At 39.0% G+C, this 17191-nt stretch overlaps 1 long non-coding RNA gene across 1 annotated transcript; it reads left to right on the forward strand.

Annotated features, from left to right (window-relative positions):
- The first annotated feature begins 1106 nt into the window (after positions 1-1106).
- LOC149525195 (uncharacterized) lies at positions 1107-16751 on the forward strand. Its single transcript, XR_016349276.1, has 3 exons — positions 1107-3313; positions 9276-9422; positions 16106-16751. It is a non-coding gene; the product is annotated as an uncharacterized LOC149525195 (long non-coding RNA).
- The last annotated feature ends 440 nt before the right edge of the window (positions 16752-17191 follow it).

The raw sequence follows: 17191 nt of genomic DNA on the forward strand, positions 1-17191 counted from the left end.
TGCCCAAGGTTTGTGGAAGGCTGGAGAGGGATGGCACGAGACAAATGGCTTGGTCACTGTCTTCGGTCCATCCCCTCCAGGGTCCCTAGGGTTGGCCGCTGTCGGCAGACAGGCTACTGGGCTAGATGGACCTTTGGTCTGACCCAGGATGGCCATCGTAAGCTCAGGGCTCAGGGTCGGGGGTCTCAGTGGACCCCCTTGATTTTCATGCACACCTGCTCCTGGGTGGCCAGGCTGGCAGCTATCCTGCCCTAGATGGCCACCTTCCTGTGCCTAGTGCGGAGATCGTGGACGAGGTTCACGATGTCCGCACTAGCCCAGGCGGGTGCCCGCCACTTGCGGTCCCGGGCAAGCTCCCGGGAGCTGCCAGCCTGGTCCCGGGAAGAGGGGGAGGGCTGGGGGGCATCGGGTGGGTGGCTCGATCCGTGCCAGGTGCAGGGTCTGCTGGCTGGGTGCTGGCAGGCTTGCTCCTGGCACGGGCACCGTAGCTAGCCTGTGCCCCTTTAAGGGGTCCGGGGCCGGGAGGGGGGCATAGAGTTTCCCTGGTGTTGGCCAGAGTGGCCACCAGGGAAACCTGGGGAGAGCTAGCCTCCCACTAGTTCGAATTAAGAGGCTACACACCCCTTAATTCAAACTAGCTAGTTTGAACTAGACTTAATCCTCGTGGAATGAGGATTACCTAGTTCAAACTAAGCGCTCCGTTAGTTCGAACTAACTTTGTAGTGTAGATAAACCCTTAGAATAGCGCTGGTGAGGAGCTATTTTGAAATAGCTATTTTGGAATAGGCGTTATTCCTCATAGAAAGAGATTTACAGATTTCAGAATAAGCCATTCATTATTTCAAAATTATTTCAAAATAATGGAATGACAGCGTAGACCCTCAAATTGTTATTTTGAAATAGCACTAGTTATCTCGAAATAATGATGCAGTGTAGATGCACGTGTGGAGAAAACTGCTGCCTTAACTGAGAGCAGGCAGGGTTCACAGGAATTACAACCCTACAGCTGAATGCTGGTTTGACTAACAAGAATCTGATGAAAATATGCCAACTCTCTCTCTCTCTTTCTCTTTCTCTCTCGCTCTCTCTTCTGGTCTTATAATTAAACCTGAACCTTCCTGAATTACAGATGCTATTGATATTAGGTTAGAGCTGGTCTCACTAGTGGTTGTTGGTTAGCTTTTAAAGTACAATACATTTATTCTTAAAAAAATAAAAATTCACTTATATACATCCATTGGGCAGCTGTAAAATATATGTGCTTTCACTTTTAAAGAGAAATACATATTGGTAAAGCACATTGTAATGTTCTGTAAGCAAGAAGAAAACATGATAGTTAAAACAAAATAATATAATCCTTCTGACTGTGGTAACAACTTTTAATACTCTATGTTAGAATAAGGAATTCATGCTCAGAGTTAAATCATATATTGTAAAATAGACAATGAAGACAATCACACGCACAAAAGATCTCTGTTGGCTTCACCCTGATCATCTGACTTTACTTTACTGCCACCACTGTACTTGACAGCCATATCAACCCCACAAACATAGAACTATCTTAGCCTTTTTCAGATGTAAGATACTGTAAAAGCTAATGAATCAGATTTTCCATATGTGGACATGACAACTATGAAAAAACTATAATTTAGGACATACAGTATTCTCTTTATCCTTTTATGTGGAATTTCACTTTAATGTGATGCACATGACAGTAAGAAATACATTCATAGAATGTTAAAGCCTTCCTATTAAAAATTCTGTATGCATTTTATATTCTAATTCATGTACAGTCAAAAACCCTGATAAAATCACAGTCCTGATTTGACTGCTGCACTTATCGTATTAATGAGGATACTTTATGCCTTTTGAAAATTGGGATATAGTCCATTATGTGATTGTAAATGATGTGATTGTATCACATCAATTTGTTATTCAATCCCGCCCCTCCCTTCAGTCAACTTTGTATACAAGAAGAGCCATTGGTGAAAGCATGCTAAGGATAGAAAAGCTAAATTTGAAATTAGTCTTTTCTTTTTTTTTTTTTTTGGTCTTATTATTTTCCCTTATTTAAAATAGAATATATTTTTCTGAATCCTGAAATTCCCTCTAACTCCGGAGGGAAATTCAAAAAGAATTCAAAAGCACATAAAGGAGCACCAGACAAAGTTCCTCAAAGGTATGTATTTGGTTTACCACATAGCCACAACAAGCTAGATCATCAGTAATTTTCAGACTGGTCATGTAGTGACTAAACCTAGGAAATCTGTCCAACCCCACAAAATTGTAATATATTAAGGATTGAAAACTACTATTGGTATTGTTTGCAAAAAAAGGATTTTTGATTGTGCTGTATTTAGAACATTTAATATTTTCATTTTTCTTAATTACTAACCATCATTTATTCTGCCCTGTAGGAATACCCAATGGGTATAATGTATTGGAACAGCTGCAGATGTCCTTGAAGTTTTTCTCTAGTATTCCAGTTTATGTTTCAGAGTTATGCCTAACTTGTTGAAGATTAGAAATCTGTTTTCCCTATCAAAGGCTACTATAGGTTGAACTTCTGTAATCCAACACCCTCGGGATCTGACCGGTATCAAACCAGGGAATTTGATGAACCACGAGGACTCAATGCTGTCTAGCAGCATTACCAACACTACCACGGCTTGCAGGACTCTTAGAAGACATTTAGGAGTAAATTATAACTAAATATCAGCACAGAGCTCCAAAAGCCAGGACTGGTGGTGATAAACAAACCTTATGGGACTGCAGGAAACTTGGCCTCCCCCATGATAAATGGACATCTGGCTACCTAAAATCCTTCTGGCCCATGGATATTTCTGAACCAGAGAATGCCAGATTAGAAAGGTTCAACGTGTATTTGACTTGCCACTAGTAAGAGAAACTCCCTGAGTCCCTGGACTGGTGACTATAAACAAACTTTATTGGACTGCAGGAAATTTGGCTACACCCATGATAATGGACACCTGGATAATCATGCTGGACCATGGATGTTGCCAGACCAGAAAGTTCTGGACTACACAAGTTCAACTAGTACCCCTTTTCATACAGAAATTATAGAGATTCTAAATACCAAAATACATGGGCTTGGATAACAGCAGTGCCAATACCTTTCTGGTTATCTACTGCACGTCACCTGCAAAACTGGCATTAAATTATCTTGAGAAATTTGTAAACTCAAGTTGCGATCATGCAATGGGAACTGAACAGCAACCCTCTGCGCTTTCCCAGGGTGCATCTACACAGCAAAGTTACTTTGGAATGACGGCCATTTCTCCAAAAGAACTATGTGAGTGTCTACACAACAATTCAGTTATTTCAAAATAATTTTGAAATAATGGACGGCTTATTTTGACCTCGGTAAACCTCATTCTATGAAGAATAACACCTAGTCTGAAATAGTTATTTCAGAATAGGGGCTGTATACACACTTCATTTCTACTATTTTGAAATACCCCCTCACCAGGGCCATTCCTAATTTATTCCTCTTGGAGCTCTAAATCAAGATAGTCTACATTAGGGAAGCCTTGGATTAATTTTGAGGCTTCCCTGCAGTATAGACGAGCTATTTCGAAATAAGCTTTTTTGGAATAACTATTCCAGAAAAGTTTATTCTGAAATAACTGTGCAGTGTAGATGTAGCCCCAGAGACTCCCAGAAATCAACCGGACTCTGTCTGACATAGGGTCTGACTGGGCCAGTTCCATGGTTGGGTTGGTGTAGCGGGGTTCCCGCTCCACCACCGCGCCCTGCTGTCTGTTTGGGCTTTTATATCTGCCGGCAGGTGGCGCGGTCTTTTCGAGTCACCATGAGTCACCACGAGTCACCGCCTGACACGAGTCACCGCCTGACATGATCAGGTTTTATAAATCTTCTACAGACTAAATTCCAAGGCTGACAAACTCTTGTGGCAATAGAGCCCCAAGACACACTGACGCCCTAACTTGTAAATTAAATCTGCATTTTGGTGTTCTTTTCCCCCGACTTCTAACCATTATTCCTATCATTCTTTCTCTAATGAGTGTATCCTTCATTACCTTGAGAAGCGAGTACCATATTTACTGATAGACTAGTAATAGAAATGTAGCCATGTTAGTCTGGTGTAGCTGAAGCAAAATGCAGGACTATGTAGCACTTTAAAGACTAACAAGATGGTTTATTAGATGATGAGTTTATTTACTGATAGTGTTCTTGGGAACACAGCCACTTCCACTTCTGTTTCCGAATGGCTGCCTGTAGTTCTTTGTTTACTAAATATTAGCTTCAGTTTTACTTCCCAGAGCATTTTTATGTTTAATCTCTTCATAAAAAATTGTGGCAGCTTTCTTAGGGTGTGACTATACAGCAGAGCTTAACTCGAAATAAGCTATGCAAATTGAGCTACGTCAATTGGGTAGCTTATTTCAAAATATCTTTTTTCAAAATTGGGAGCGTCTACACAGCACTTATGTTGAAATAGAGTACTCTTCCTCTGACTTCCCTTACTTCTCATACAATGAGGGTTACAGGAATCGGAGTACGAAATCCTTCAGCTTGACAGTTTTTCGACATTATTTCAAAATAACTTCCCACTCTATAGATGCGGACTAAGTTATTTCAAAATAACACTAATTATTTCAAAATAATGTTGCTGTGTAAATTTAAACTTCAGTTAAACTTCACTGAGGTGGCATTGACAGAATATACTTCAGTGTAGAGTAAATAGTCAATTTTTAGCATAGCACAATTTCATATTTCTAACTTTTGTTCATCTTCACCTAAGAACCTGATGTGAAGGCTTTATCAAGATATACATTTTCCTAAGTTTGGTTGTCATGGATGAAACTGCTGATGTTTTTTATGGTCTGTCAATTTCACAGTGTCATATGAATAAATGTATTAGAACACACACACACACACGCACGGGAAATTAGCACAATATAACATAAACATTTTTTTTACTTTAAAGTGACCTTTTGTGGTAAAGAGAAGGTGTTTCACTAGAATATATTTAAAGGTCATAGGAACCTTTAATAGTGGTAGATAAATTTTCCCCTATTTAAATTCAAGCCCAATAAGAACTTTATACAATCTTTTGGACAAAGCTTGCAATGTTCTAATCTCTGCAAATCCACTCTGTACCGTTCACTGCTCTTCTTATTAATCAGTTCTACAGAGCTGTACTCTTCTCAATACTGTTACACACACTGCATTTTTATTCTTCAGCTTCAGCTTGGCCTTTTCTATATTTTTGCTTCGTCTTACATTCAATTACCCACAGCCTAGTTTGCAGAATAGGATACTATTGGCGGCTGCATTTAAGCAACAGCACATTATGTCATCTTGCTTCATATATTTCACTCTGATCTTTTCTAGGATAAAGCTCATTTGAGAAATCTTTCCTCTGCCTTTGGGGAGAAATTATTTGCCTTCTTTCATTTGGTCTGAAATTTGCCTTCTCAATGCCTTTGTTTAAAAAGAAAACTTATTTACATCTTCTTGGATCCTATTAGCTTGCTAAATTGCCTAATTGTTGCAGTTTTAGAAATACCAAGTCATTTTCTCTCTCAAGTCATTGTGGCTCTATTTTATGGCTTCCATAATAGCATTTAGTGGTCCAAATTCAGAGCCTACTTTCTTTAGAAGGTTTTTGTATTCATTCATGCGTATTCTGTCATATCTGAGAAGACCATATCCCTCCCATATATATGAAATTGGGATAAACACTCTTTGAAAATAGAAGATATTAGTCAGTACAAGATCCGCTCTGAAAATCTCCTGTGTGAGAATGAGTGCCACCTAAAGAAATTCACTGTCAGTCCACAGGGAAGGTATTTGATATTCAATTCAAGACTACTTTAGAATTGCCAGTCTTCTCATGGCAACTTTGTGGATCATTTTAATTAATTTCTCTATCCAAGTTCCGATGGATCCCTCTTTCTCTCTTTTCCTGCATAGCCCTTCATAAACAAGGGCAAGTAATCTTATTATGACAAATAGCAAAAAAGTCTTGCACTCTCCTGAATTTTTCTAACATTTACTATGTCTCAGCAGATAATAAAATATTTTGATTTTTATGTATCAATATCTTTCTGCATCTTTTTTTTGCAACACTGATAAGCCTTGATTGATTGTACCCAATGGCCAAATTTGTTTTAACCTCATTAAGCACAAATCCCATTGAAGACAAAATTTCCTTTTGAGAACTAAGAAAAAATTCTGGTTGTAGCATTGATTTAGCCTTAATTATTTTTTCCTCCTTGAATTACCCAACATTTTTTGGGTACTGGTTACTGTCTTTCAGTAATGTATCTAGAAATTTAACCAGTTTTAAATGACCTCTTCTTTAAGGACTTGAAACAGATCACACATGCCAGGTGTGGAGATGAGGTCTCGTATATTAAACTTCCATTTATATTTTAATATCTAGGACAACAGTTAAATAGAGATTAAAATACAGCAAGTTTAAAAATTTTTAAAAGCAGACAAGGGAATAAAATTTGCAGAATAATAAAAAAACATAGATTTGTAGAAAACTTTATGCTTTGTCAGAAATCTTCACTGATGCTATGTCTATACTGCAAGGCTTTTCCACAAGAGGCAAAGCAAATGGAGCACTCATTTGCATATGTTGTGCTCGCATTTGCACTTCTTCCTCGGATCCCTTTTGCGCAAGAGGTTTTTGCGCAAAAAAGAACTGTGTAAATGGCTCCTTTTTGCGCAAGAACCCCCTTTTGCACAAGAGCTGTTCTTCCTAAAAAAATGAGGAAGAACAGCTCTTGTGCAAAAGGGGGGTTTTGCGCAAAAAGGAGACATCTACACAGCTCTTTTTTGTGCAAAAACCTCTTGCACAAAAGGGATACGAGGAGGAATGCAAATGCGAGTGCAACATATGCAAATGAGAGCTCCATTTGCATTTCTTCTTACGGAAAAGCCTTGTAGTATAGACATAGCCTGACATTGTAGTCCCAAAATGCTTAGCTATTAATAATTTAAAATATAAAATATAGCGGTGTCTGAAACTTCATGCTGTCCCTCCCCAATAATTGTCTTTAATTAATATTATTATTGATCACATAATAGAAGACCTATTCTGAATGATATAAGGATTTGAAGATTTCAAGGCAATACTTTGCAACTTAATTATGTTTCCCTAGGAGACTTAACATAATTCAATTTATTTTTCCCTTGTGTTTCATCAATCATTATATGAATAGAAAAGATGTGTGAGCCTCATTTTTATGTGAATTTCTGTAGATTCAGAAACTTTCAACTATACACAAATCACTGAAAGAAAAAGAGCAAATCTTTTACAAAGACACCAGCCTTCTAAGCCTTGACAGTGATGATGGCAACAAACTGTTCAGCTGTATAGCCCTTGTAAAACCAAGTTCTCCTTGTGTCTAACCGGTAGAAATCAGTCCTACTTATTGTTTTTCCTTCATTCTTTCTGAAAAGGCTTTTATTGTACATGGAAGACACATGCCTCTTTTTGTGTGTGCTTTTTCTCTTGCAAAAATGTTTTTACTGTTGATTTTGGCCTTTTTTGTATGATGTTCTATTACTGCTAGAATCCATATGGTAGTGTGAAACATAGGTGATATCAAATCCTGCAATTTTTTAATAACTAGGAAGCTCTGCACCTCCACTTGGGAAGCCCATCAAGATATTCATCACCTTTTATATGAGGTCTCCAACCCACTCACTGAAATGAGATGGAGTTTAATTTTAGGGTCTGTAAATCTGCAAGGTGTTTTACATCTAGGCGACTGATGTTGTCAGACACATTTTGTGGAACTGCTTTTCTGTGTTAATGAAGCACTTGTGCTTCATCCGATATAGTCTGAATAGTACTGATTCTCATAGCAGAAAAATAAATGCTGTTTGGCTATGAACTAATTGCAAACGGTGATCACAGAATATCAATGTACACTCTTGGCTATTTAAGAGATGTCTCGCTGTGTTGGAGCTGTTTGAAGTGTGGCACTCAGGAGAGCTGTTACTGAACCCAGCAGAGGGTGCTCCAGAGTTTGCGATCACCACGCAGTCTCATGGCAGTATAGAAATTTCATTACCTGCTCTAACAGTCTAACTTTCCTTACCTACTGTGGAATCTGGTTAGCAATGGTGAGAGGAATCAGAGATGTTCTATTGCTAGGGGGTTAGATGAAGGAGCTTTTTAAAAAATATCAAATAATTCCAGATCTGAGTCAGTGACTTTTAAAATGAAAGGTCTACTCTGTTACCGTTAATGGGCAGTCTTTCATAATTCCTTGCTATCACAGTACGAACTTCCCCTTTTCAAAGCCTTTCTGAACCTCTCATTGTCCAGCATTTGTATCCCTCACTTTAATGAGCGCTAAATAAGAATTATATAAGTATTTCAATAATTCTCACTGGACAGTTAATTAAGCAGCACTGAGTCTAAGGAGCAGTCAGCTATTACCTCCTTTTACAGACAAGTGCATCCACAGACACAAAAGGGAAGAGGTCAATTTGAAAAAATATGATGTGTGGATTAGTAATTTTTCTCTGTAATAAATGACCTAGCTAACAAGCTGAAACAGTGAAATAAAATTTCACCTTTTTTTGTCCCCTCATTTTTCCAATCCACTCTCTTGTATTCTCTCAAGCTTCTTTTACACAGGAAATGAATTCCCTTTAACTTTTTAGGGACTGAAAATGTTGAACTAAAACTTTCCAAATTTGCTTCCCTCAGTAAATTGCAAGGGGCATGGCCCTGCCCAATCCTTCAATACACATTTTTTTTAAAACAGCTTCTGTTTTTTCTCATATTTGATAGATCCTACCACAAACTTCAACTAGAGTGAGTGCAGAGGACCATAACACAAGTCTTACACACAGGATATTTTATTAAGTCCAGCAGTTAAAAATGTACAAAGTTCCTAGTAATAATCCATTCATTCTGTTCTCGCCTGATTCTTGGAGTAAGCCTGCACAATTATTCAAATCCCAGCTTTTAGCTACAGCATACACCTCGCCATGGGGCTGTGCCTCTGTAATCTTGCTTTGGTCTTGCATGTCAAATGGAATTAACTCCCATAAGAAATGTATGCGAAGACAACCCAAAGTGTCTAATCCTGCTGCTGTCTTAAATTTCTGAAACTCAGACCTGTCATCTTTTTCTATAGCTTTGTTGAAGTTCTCACTTATGCTTCAGTCCATCCAAAGATGAAGTTTAGGGAAATTTGCATTTTTATATATTTTTCAGTTGTTCACTCCCGTGTCCTTTTCATGTCTTCCCTTTGTAGGAATGTTTCTCCTGCTTCCCTCAACTCCAGTCCTATTTGATACTTGCAGAAATCCTGATAGAGGTGGATTCAGTTGTTTTTGAAGCTGGCAATACACTGATTACGTGCTGATTCAGAGGCCAAACCAAAACAGAAACTAGGACTTGTGTGAGTGAAGAAATAATGATATCATTATTACTATATCTTAACAACTCAAACCAGCTAATCACAAAAACTAATTCTGCCTCGATTAAATCTCATACTGCATCGCCGCCTTCATGAATAAAATGTGCATTGAAATTAGTTTAGGTTAGTCTAACTATTGTTGTGTTTGTGTGCTGTATTAAGAATAGATTAGCTAAAGAAGCAACCTTTCTGATGCTTCTGACTTCTGCTTTTCTGTGGCTGAGGTGGGAGGTGTACATTCAGATATCAGCAATATATGTCAGTATCGTAAATAATGATTTTAAAAGGAGAGTGAAAAGCTGTATCACACAGAACTTAATTTTCTACTTATTCAATTGGGCAGGCAAGATTTGATTAAGGCTGGCCAATTTTATATGTACTAGCCAAAATGCATTTACATAGAGGGGTTCTATTTCAACATAAATGCAGTAAATAGCAATTACAATATTATAGTCAAATAAAAAGCTGTTTCTTCTTGCTATCTTGGGTAAGTGAGGTGGGAAGGGTAAAACTGTAACTTACTGTAGTGGGTATTTAATAAGTGATAAGCCACAGCACTCTCCACTTGAAAGTTAATTAAGGCCATCAAATGACCATATTTGTACAGAAAATATGTTAATGGTTTAACCATGGTAACAGTCACAACAAAGCCCAGCAAAATAATAATGGCTTTATGCATCATTTTCACTAATCATTACAGAAATGCTTAACTTTTAAAAAAGAGAGTATATTTTGTTTGTTTTCACATTTTTAAGAAGTAAGCATATTAGCAGTTAATTCTGAGTTTTTTCATTCCACTGCAAACAGGCTCTGATATTGAAATTTTGAGCTATGGAGGAGGTCAAAGTGTATTCACTTATAATGAAATTATATCAATATGAACTATATTGTTCATGTCGATGTGATGTTCTCTCTCTCTCTTTCTCTCTCTCTTGTTGTCTACATGTGGATTTTGAAAGTAGACTCTTTAACTTGTTGAACTTCATCTAGTCTTTCATATCTTCTTTAATTTGGAAGTGTAATTGTTGTGTGGGTTTTTTTTATGGTTGAAAATCATCCTCAACAGTAAAAAGGATGTAAAACCAATTATACTATCCACTGAACAGAACACTCAGTGGTCAGATCCTACAGTCCTCCCCCTGGAAGACTCCTCATTCAGATCATTGAGACATTTTACTATTTAAGGCTTGAGAGACTGATTCTGTACATTGGTGAGTATCTTCAACTTTCATAGAGACTGAGGGCACTCAGCACCTTGTAGAAGACATGGGTCCTGAATTTAACCCATTCTGAGTAAATAATATGCTATACAATACCTTTCTTTGATTGTTAACCCTCATTAATAACACCTTGCATTTGTGTAGCACTTTTTATTCAATTAATGTGCTTCCTACTGAAACCATCATGAAATATTTCTGGGAGGTAGACTCTACTAGCTTCTGCCTGTGTGAGTGCTGAAAGTATATCAGGTAGTCAATGGACCTATGCTAATTTACGCCTACAGAAGTACTGGCTCCTATTATCTACTACTCTGAAAAATAAAGGATGAAATTATATAGATCCTACTGCTGTGGCAATAAGATTCATTCAGATAAGGCAAGTTAATTAATGACTTTTGCCACTCTCTCTTCCTTACTTTAAACTGTTTGTTCTTTAGTCATATTATAATAACCAACATTTTCAAAATAATCTACCATTTTAAGGCATTTATGCAAATACACATGTATCTATGCAAATAAACTCTGACTTGAAACATATATATATATTCTTCTTGATTTAGTCATATAGCACTCACTATTAATAGCAATGTGTTACTCCAAGGGCATGTCTACACTAGGGCTGTGTCCAGACTCAGGGTTTTTTTCGAAAAAAGTAGCCTTTTTTCGAAAAAACTTCCCCTGCGTCCAGACTCAAGCCGCGTTCTTTCGAAATTAATTCGAAAGAACGCGGCTTTTCTTTCGATGGCGGTAAACCTCATTTCACGAGGAAGAACGCCTTCTTTCGAAAGTTCCTCTTTCGAAAGAAGGCGTTCTTCAATGTAAATAGGGCTTCTTCAAAAGAGAGCATCCAGACTCACTGGATGCTTTCTTTCGAAAAAGCAAGCCGCTTTTTCGAAATTTCTCCGTGCAGTCTAGACGCTCTCTTTCGAAAGAGGCTCTTTCGAAAGATGCTTTCGAAAGAGCCTCTTTCGAAAGAAGCCTGCAGTCTAGACATAGCCTAGGAAATTATATCAAAATAACTTATTTTGAAATAATAACTCCCAAAATAACTATTTTGAAATAGCATGTCCACTATAGGTAAGACTTGAAATTAATCTAAGCAGACTCCCTTAATGTGAACATGCTACCTCGGCTTACAGCCCCAGGAAGCACTGAGGAGTAATTACTTTGAATGACTCTGGGGAGTAGATATTTCAAAATAGCAACAGTGGAGCATTCACACTACCTCTATTTCAAAATAACTATTTCAAAAGAAGCATTATTCCTTGTGGAAAGCAGGAGTTATTATTTGGAAATAACCAGCCCCTTATTTCAAAATCATGGGCTTGGTAATGTGGACGCTCCGCTTATTATTTCGAAATAAGGGGAGTTATATAGAAATAACTCCCTAGTGTAGACCATGGCCAAGGAAACAATAAATGCTGAATGCCAACTATTTCTATTAATTTTCATGATCAGAAATGTCTTTATTATCTCAGGTTTGCTCTTTAATAAAACAAAATACATGTAGTTACTCCTCACAGCAGAGTCCTTTTAGGCAACAGCTAACACAATGAAACACCGACATTTCCATGGGTGAGAATGTCCTATTTCTTGGCTTGCCACATTTGAAGTATCCCACACTAACAATTCTTCAAGACAAATAAAATCAAGAGCAATAAAACAAGGAGGAAAATGTCAACAGAGAATCCTTACTTGAAGCCTAACTTTTGGCATGAGGGGAGATGTCTTCTGTCCTAGTGCCTCAATTCATTCTCAGTATTCATTGACTGTCATCTCCTAGTGGATACCAGTAGTTTTTTTCCCCATCTGTCATAGGTTCTTAGATGGTCCCCATTGATGTAATATCTATGTGTCTCAAAAATCTTTGCTATACTGAACTCCATAACACTCCTGTAAAACAGTGAGCTACAGCTAGGGAGTGAGGCACAGAAAGCGTTTTGCCTTAGGTCAGATAAGGGGCTTTTGGGGTATGTCTACACTGCAACACTATTTCGAAATAACTAGTGCTATTCTGAAATAACTTAGTCCAAATCTACATAGCAGGCAGTTACTTAGAAATAGTGACAAAATACCATCAAGCTAGAGGACTTCTTACTCTGATTCCTGCAACCCTCATTGTACAAGGAATAATGGAAGTCGGAGGAAGAGTGCTCTATTTTGATGTAAGTGCTGTGTATAAGCTCCCTATTTTGAAATAAGCTATTTCAAAATAAGACGTGCAATTGACATAGCTCAATTTGTGTAGCTAATTTTGAGTTAAGCCCTGCAGTGAAGATGCACCCTTGGAGACACAGGGACTTAAACAGTGGTCTTCAAGGGTCTAAGCTAGTACCCTAATGAATGGAGCAGGTTTCTAGACCTCAAGTCCCCTTGTCTGGCCTCAGATTCATCTCCTCATCATTAGCGATGTCAGCTTTTCCCTCTTGGTTCTTGGATCACTGCAGTGCTATTTCTGGACAACTTGCCATATTGCTAATGCATGTGTGCAATCACATTATAAAACTATATTCTCGGGGGTCCTAGGCTATGGTAAAGGAACATAGGGTTATGGTATGCATTGCTCATGTACATCATGAGAAATGAGTCCTTGTGAAGAGTTAATGGAAGATGAAAACTGTGTGGCAAGCTGCAGCACGTAGAAACGTGATCCACTTGGCAAAGGGTAATATGTGTAAATGAATGGCCAAGTTGAGGGAAAGCAGGAAAATGCTGGCTAATGTGAAGTGATCGTATGGGAATAACTAATTGTGAAAGATGAATCAAATGTGAGAAGAGTGTAAGTGAGGGGAGCTTGGAGATGTATTGAGAGTGTGAGAGCAATAGCAGAACAGGAGGGAAAAGCGAAGGAGTGGCTCAGACTATTGAAGAAAAGCCAAGAAAAGAAAAATAATAGGCAGAATTAGGAGAATATCCAGCAGGTCACGTCTGTGCATCAAGTAAAATAGAGGCCTAGCTTCTGTATTCTCATAAATTAATACAGAATCTCTCCAGCTCAGTCAAGGGCAATGAGTGGGATCAGATGGGATCAGAGCTTGGGCTCTGAGCCAGACTTCTTATCAGAAAGCAGTTTGAATGTGACAGGGTTGATCAAGTAAAGGACCAGTGTATAGGATAAATGGCAATAGTGGAGCATGATAATTTATAGAACAAACCCATTACAGAGCAACGGACCTAGAAAACTGACCAGAATCCAAGTAGGAAGTCGTTGGACTTACATTGGCTACAGTCTTTTGGCTGCAGGGCTTCGTTACATTTAAACATAAAACTAATTTTAAGTATGAGAAGAAAATGCCATCTAAAGCTGGAGAATGGGCTCATGGAGTGTACTGGAACTGTGGCAGAAGAAGCTCATACAAATGTGGTGATGGACATTAAGAAATGTTTGTTCTCCTTTTCCATAACCTTTATAAAACTGTGGCCAATCAAATTTTTCCAGATAGTGAACAATTTTTAACACAGGCTGCCTTTGTGTAAGTTCTACTGTGAGGCACTTACATCCTTCTGTTCTATGGCATCTAAGCTAGATAGAGAGAAGGGACTATAGAGAGAGCATAATTTCTTTTGTAATCTTAGGCCATCATCAGAAATGAAGGTTCTGGGGAAAATCAGTTCTGTGATGAGTCGATGGAGCCCTGCCTGTTATGATTGATTAAAACAAATGGGGAGCACTTTGCTTAATTGCTAACAGCAATGTTTAATATCTCTCTGAAGAGTGTAGGCTACAAGTAACCTTAAAACATATTGCTCATGTAGTCCAGCCTTTGCTCTATAAGACATCATTGGATGACAAGAAACTTCGTAATTAATGCCTCATCTCCAACCTCTTTAAGCTGGGAAAGGTGCTAGTAACTCCAGCACTTCCAAATTCAGTATTTCAGATCTCTTCTTCTCAGGCGTCTCTTCTGGCAATGGCATGCAACAGAAATTGTATTTATTTCATTTAATATCCATGCTAATGTTAGAGCAACTGATGTTCTTTGACACCACGTGGACCGTGAGGTTCCACTAGCATGTCTGCAGAACTTTGCTGGGGTAGATAGAATCATGTAAAGGTGCCTGCATGATTTCCTCTCCAAGAGATCCCAAATGGTGATGGGCAGCTGCCTGTGATCTCCAAGGCTCCCAAACTAACAGTCCTGTCACCTCTCTTATTCCACACTTATTGGAAGCAGCTAGAGGAGACCACAAGCTGTTATAGGCTACAGTTCCATCAGAATGCTGATACTATGTAGCTAACTCCAGTGCCTCTGGTGCCCATCTAGACTACCCTGAAGTTTCGAAAGAGGATATGCAAATTCCTCAAAAAATGAGGTTTACACGGCTTTTTAAAAAAGGGGTGGGGGGCTCCTGAAAAAAACACTTCCAGACTACTTTCACTTTTGAAAGCTCCACTTTCAAAAGTGAGATCAGAAAAAGATATTCAGATTCCCATGGAATTTGCTTATCCTCTTTTGAAATTTCAGCATAGTCTAGATGAGCCCCTAGTGTCTGGGTGAAACAGAGACACAGATGAAAAGCAGTTGGTTTAGGATTAATTAGTTATGGCAGAACAACAGTCATGCTGATTCAGAAATATTTGGAAAACTGGCAGGGTCTGCGACCTTAACTTCAGTTAAGGACATTTGTCCACTGGTTATCCCAGAGATGTGCAACTGCACTTGTCTTTGCTCCTGGACAGCAACAATAATAGCAAACTCTCCCCCTGTCACAGCTATGTATAGAAAGATGATGATGCCCTTTCTGGCAGATGAATGCCTCATCTTGCCTTTTTCTCTTCCAGAACAGACTACTCTAGAGCTATACATCTGGAGTAGCCCATGAAGGTCACCCAGAAGCTATGGTCTTGAAGTACTTGCTATTACAGTAGACGCTTGTTAGTTGCAACATATCAGTACCCTATTTCTATGTTGCTGCTAAGCAGCTGTTGCTGTTATAGGGAACGTTGACAAGTCACAGTAGAGAAAGTGTGTTCCCAGGTTAAATTTGCTCACAAGTGGCAATTGCTCTTAACAAATATTTCTGCAAAAGCTAACATAGGAAAAGAAATCACAAAAATATACAATAGTATCCAAAAATACAAGTCCTTAGTTAAACCAGTTAAGGTGGGGAAAATCAGAACTGAGATTCAAATAGCATCTCCTACTTTCCCTTCCCCAGATACTTTTGGGGTGGGATCCAGGAGCTGATTTTATACAGCATTTGTTCTTCACTGGACACAGACATAGTAGGATGAGTTAAACTGGAATCTCAGCTTTTGCTCCCTTTTTGGTGTGTTTTTTATGTTGCAGTTGTCTATTCAGCGATATTTGAACATTCATGTCATTTAGTCTATATATTCTGTATACATTCAGGCAAATAAATCACTTTGTGCTTCCATTCCTCAGAAGGAAAATAATATTTCCTTTCTCTTATCTTTGTCTCTCTTGTCTTGTTTGGCTGCAGACTCTCTCAGGAAGGGATTGTCTCTTATTTCATGCTGATGAAATGTTTGATGCAATGAAACTCCACTTTTAGCTGGGACCTCTGGGTGCTTGTGCAGTACAAAACATAATAATAATACATGCAGCAAGATATAAATACCTCAGAGCACCTCATAAATACCTCAAGTAATCTGTGACAACAGAAACTCCAAATATAATTGAGACCTCAGAAGGAGGAGGAAGGGGTGAAGGCTAGGAGCGAGGACCAACATTTCTCCCAACTCCTCTTGAAGAAAGTCCTTTTCCCTGCTGTTGCTGCTGCCATCTCTGTTGCTGCTGCACCATTGTCCGTGTGAGAGGTCTGCACCTTTAGGACTAAGATAATTTGCTGCAGCCATTACCAGGGATGGGATTAAACCCAAGAGGCCACTGCTGGTGAGTCACGCTGAAGGGGTGAGCCAAAGGGGGCTTCTCTTTGGTGCAGCCCTCGGGGCACGCTGAGGGTATGTGGTGTTCTGTGGTGACGGTTTTGTATGTGTGTGTGGTATAACTTATTATTATTTTATTATTTTGTGCTGGTGAGAGCAGCACATTTATTGTTTGTTATTTGTGTGGTGGCCTATTCAGTGCCTGGTGAGAGCAAGAGGGTGTGGAGGGTTCTTGGTGAGAGAAGGTTTCCCCTGCTTGCCCATATTGAAGGTCAAGGACAGTGTGTGTGTGTGTGTGTGTGTGTGTGGTTATGTGTGGGTGGGGAGATTAAGAGGGAGGGTACGGATGGCATAGTGGGAGTTGTGATGGGGAGGGGACAATATTGCAGTAAGATCAGGATAGGCCAGCTGACAGGAATGAGGTTTAGAAAGGTACAAGCTATTCCTTGTTCCAGTCCCGTTTCCTGTTTCAATGACCCTGGGAATCTTAACAGCTGACCATCAGGCCTGAGGGTGCTATAGTTGAATGCCAGGTTGGTATCTCAGAAGACAGTTTTCATTCAGGATTTAATCCTGGATGAAGGGGATGACCTTGCCTGTATCACCGAGACCTGGCTGCGAGTGGAGGGAGGCATTAACCTCCCCCAGTTGTGCTTGGCTGGGTTCTCGGTTCAGCACCA

Source organism: Pelodiscus sinensis, chromosome 3 (genome assembly GCF_052426305.1).
Source record: "Pelodiscus sinensis isolate ZL-2025 chromosome 3, ASM5242630v1, whole genome shotgun sequence".
NCBI classification, from domain to species: Eukaryota; Metazoa; Chordata; order Testudines; family Trionychidae; genus Pelodiscus; species Pelodiscus sinensis.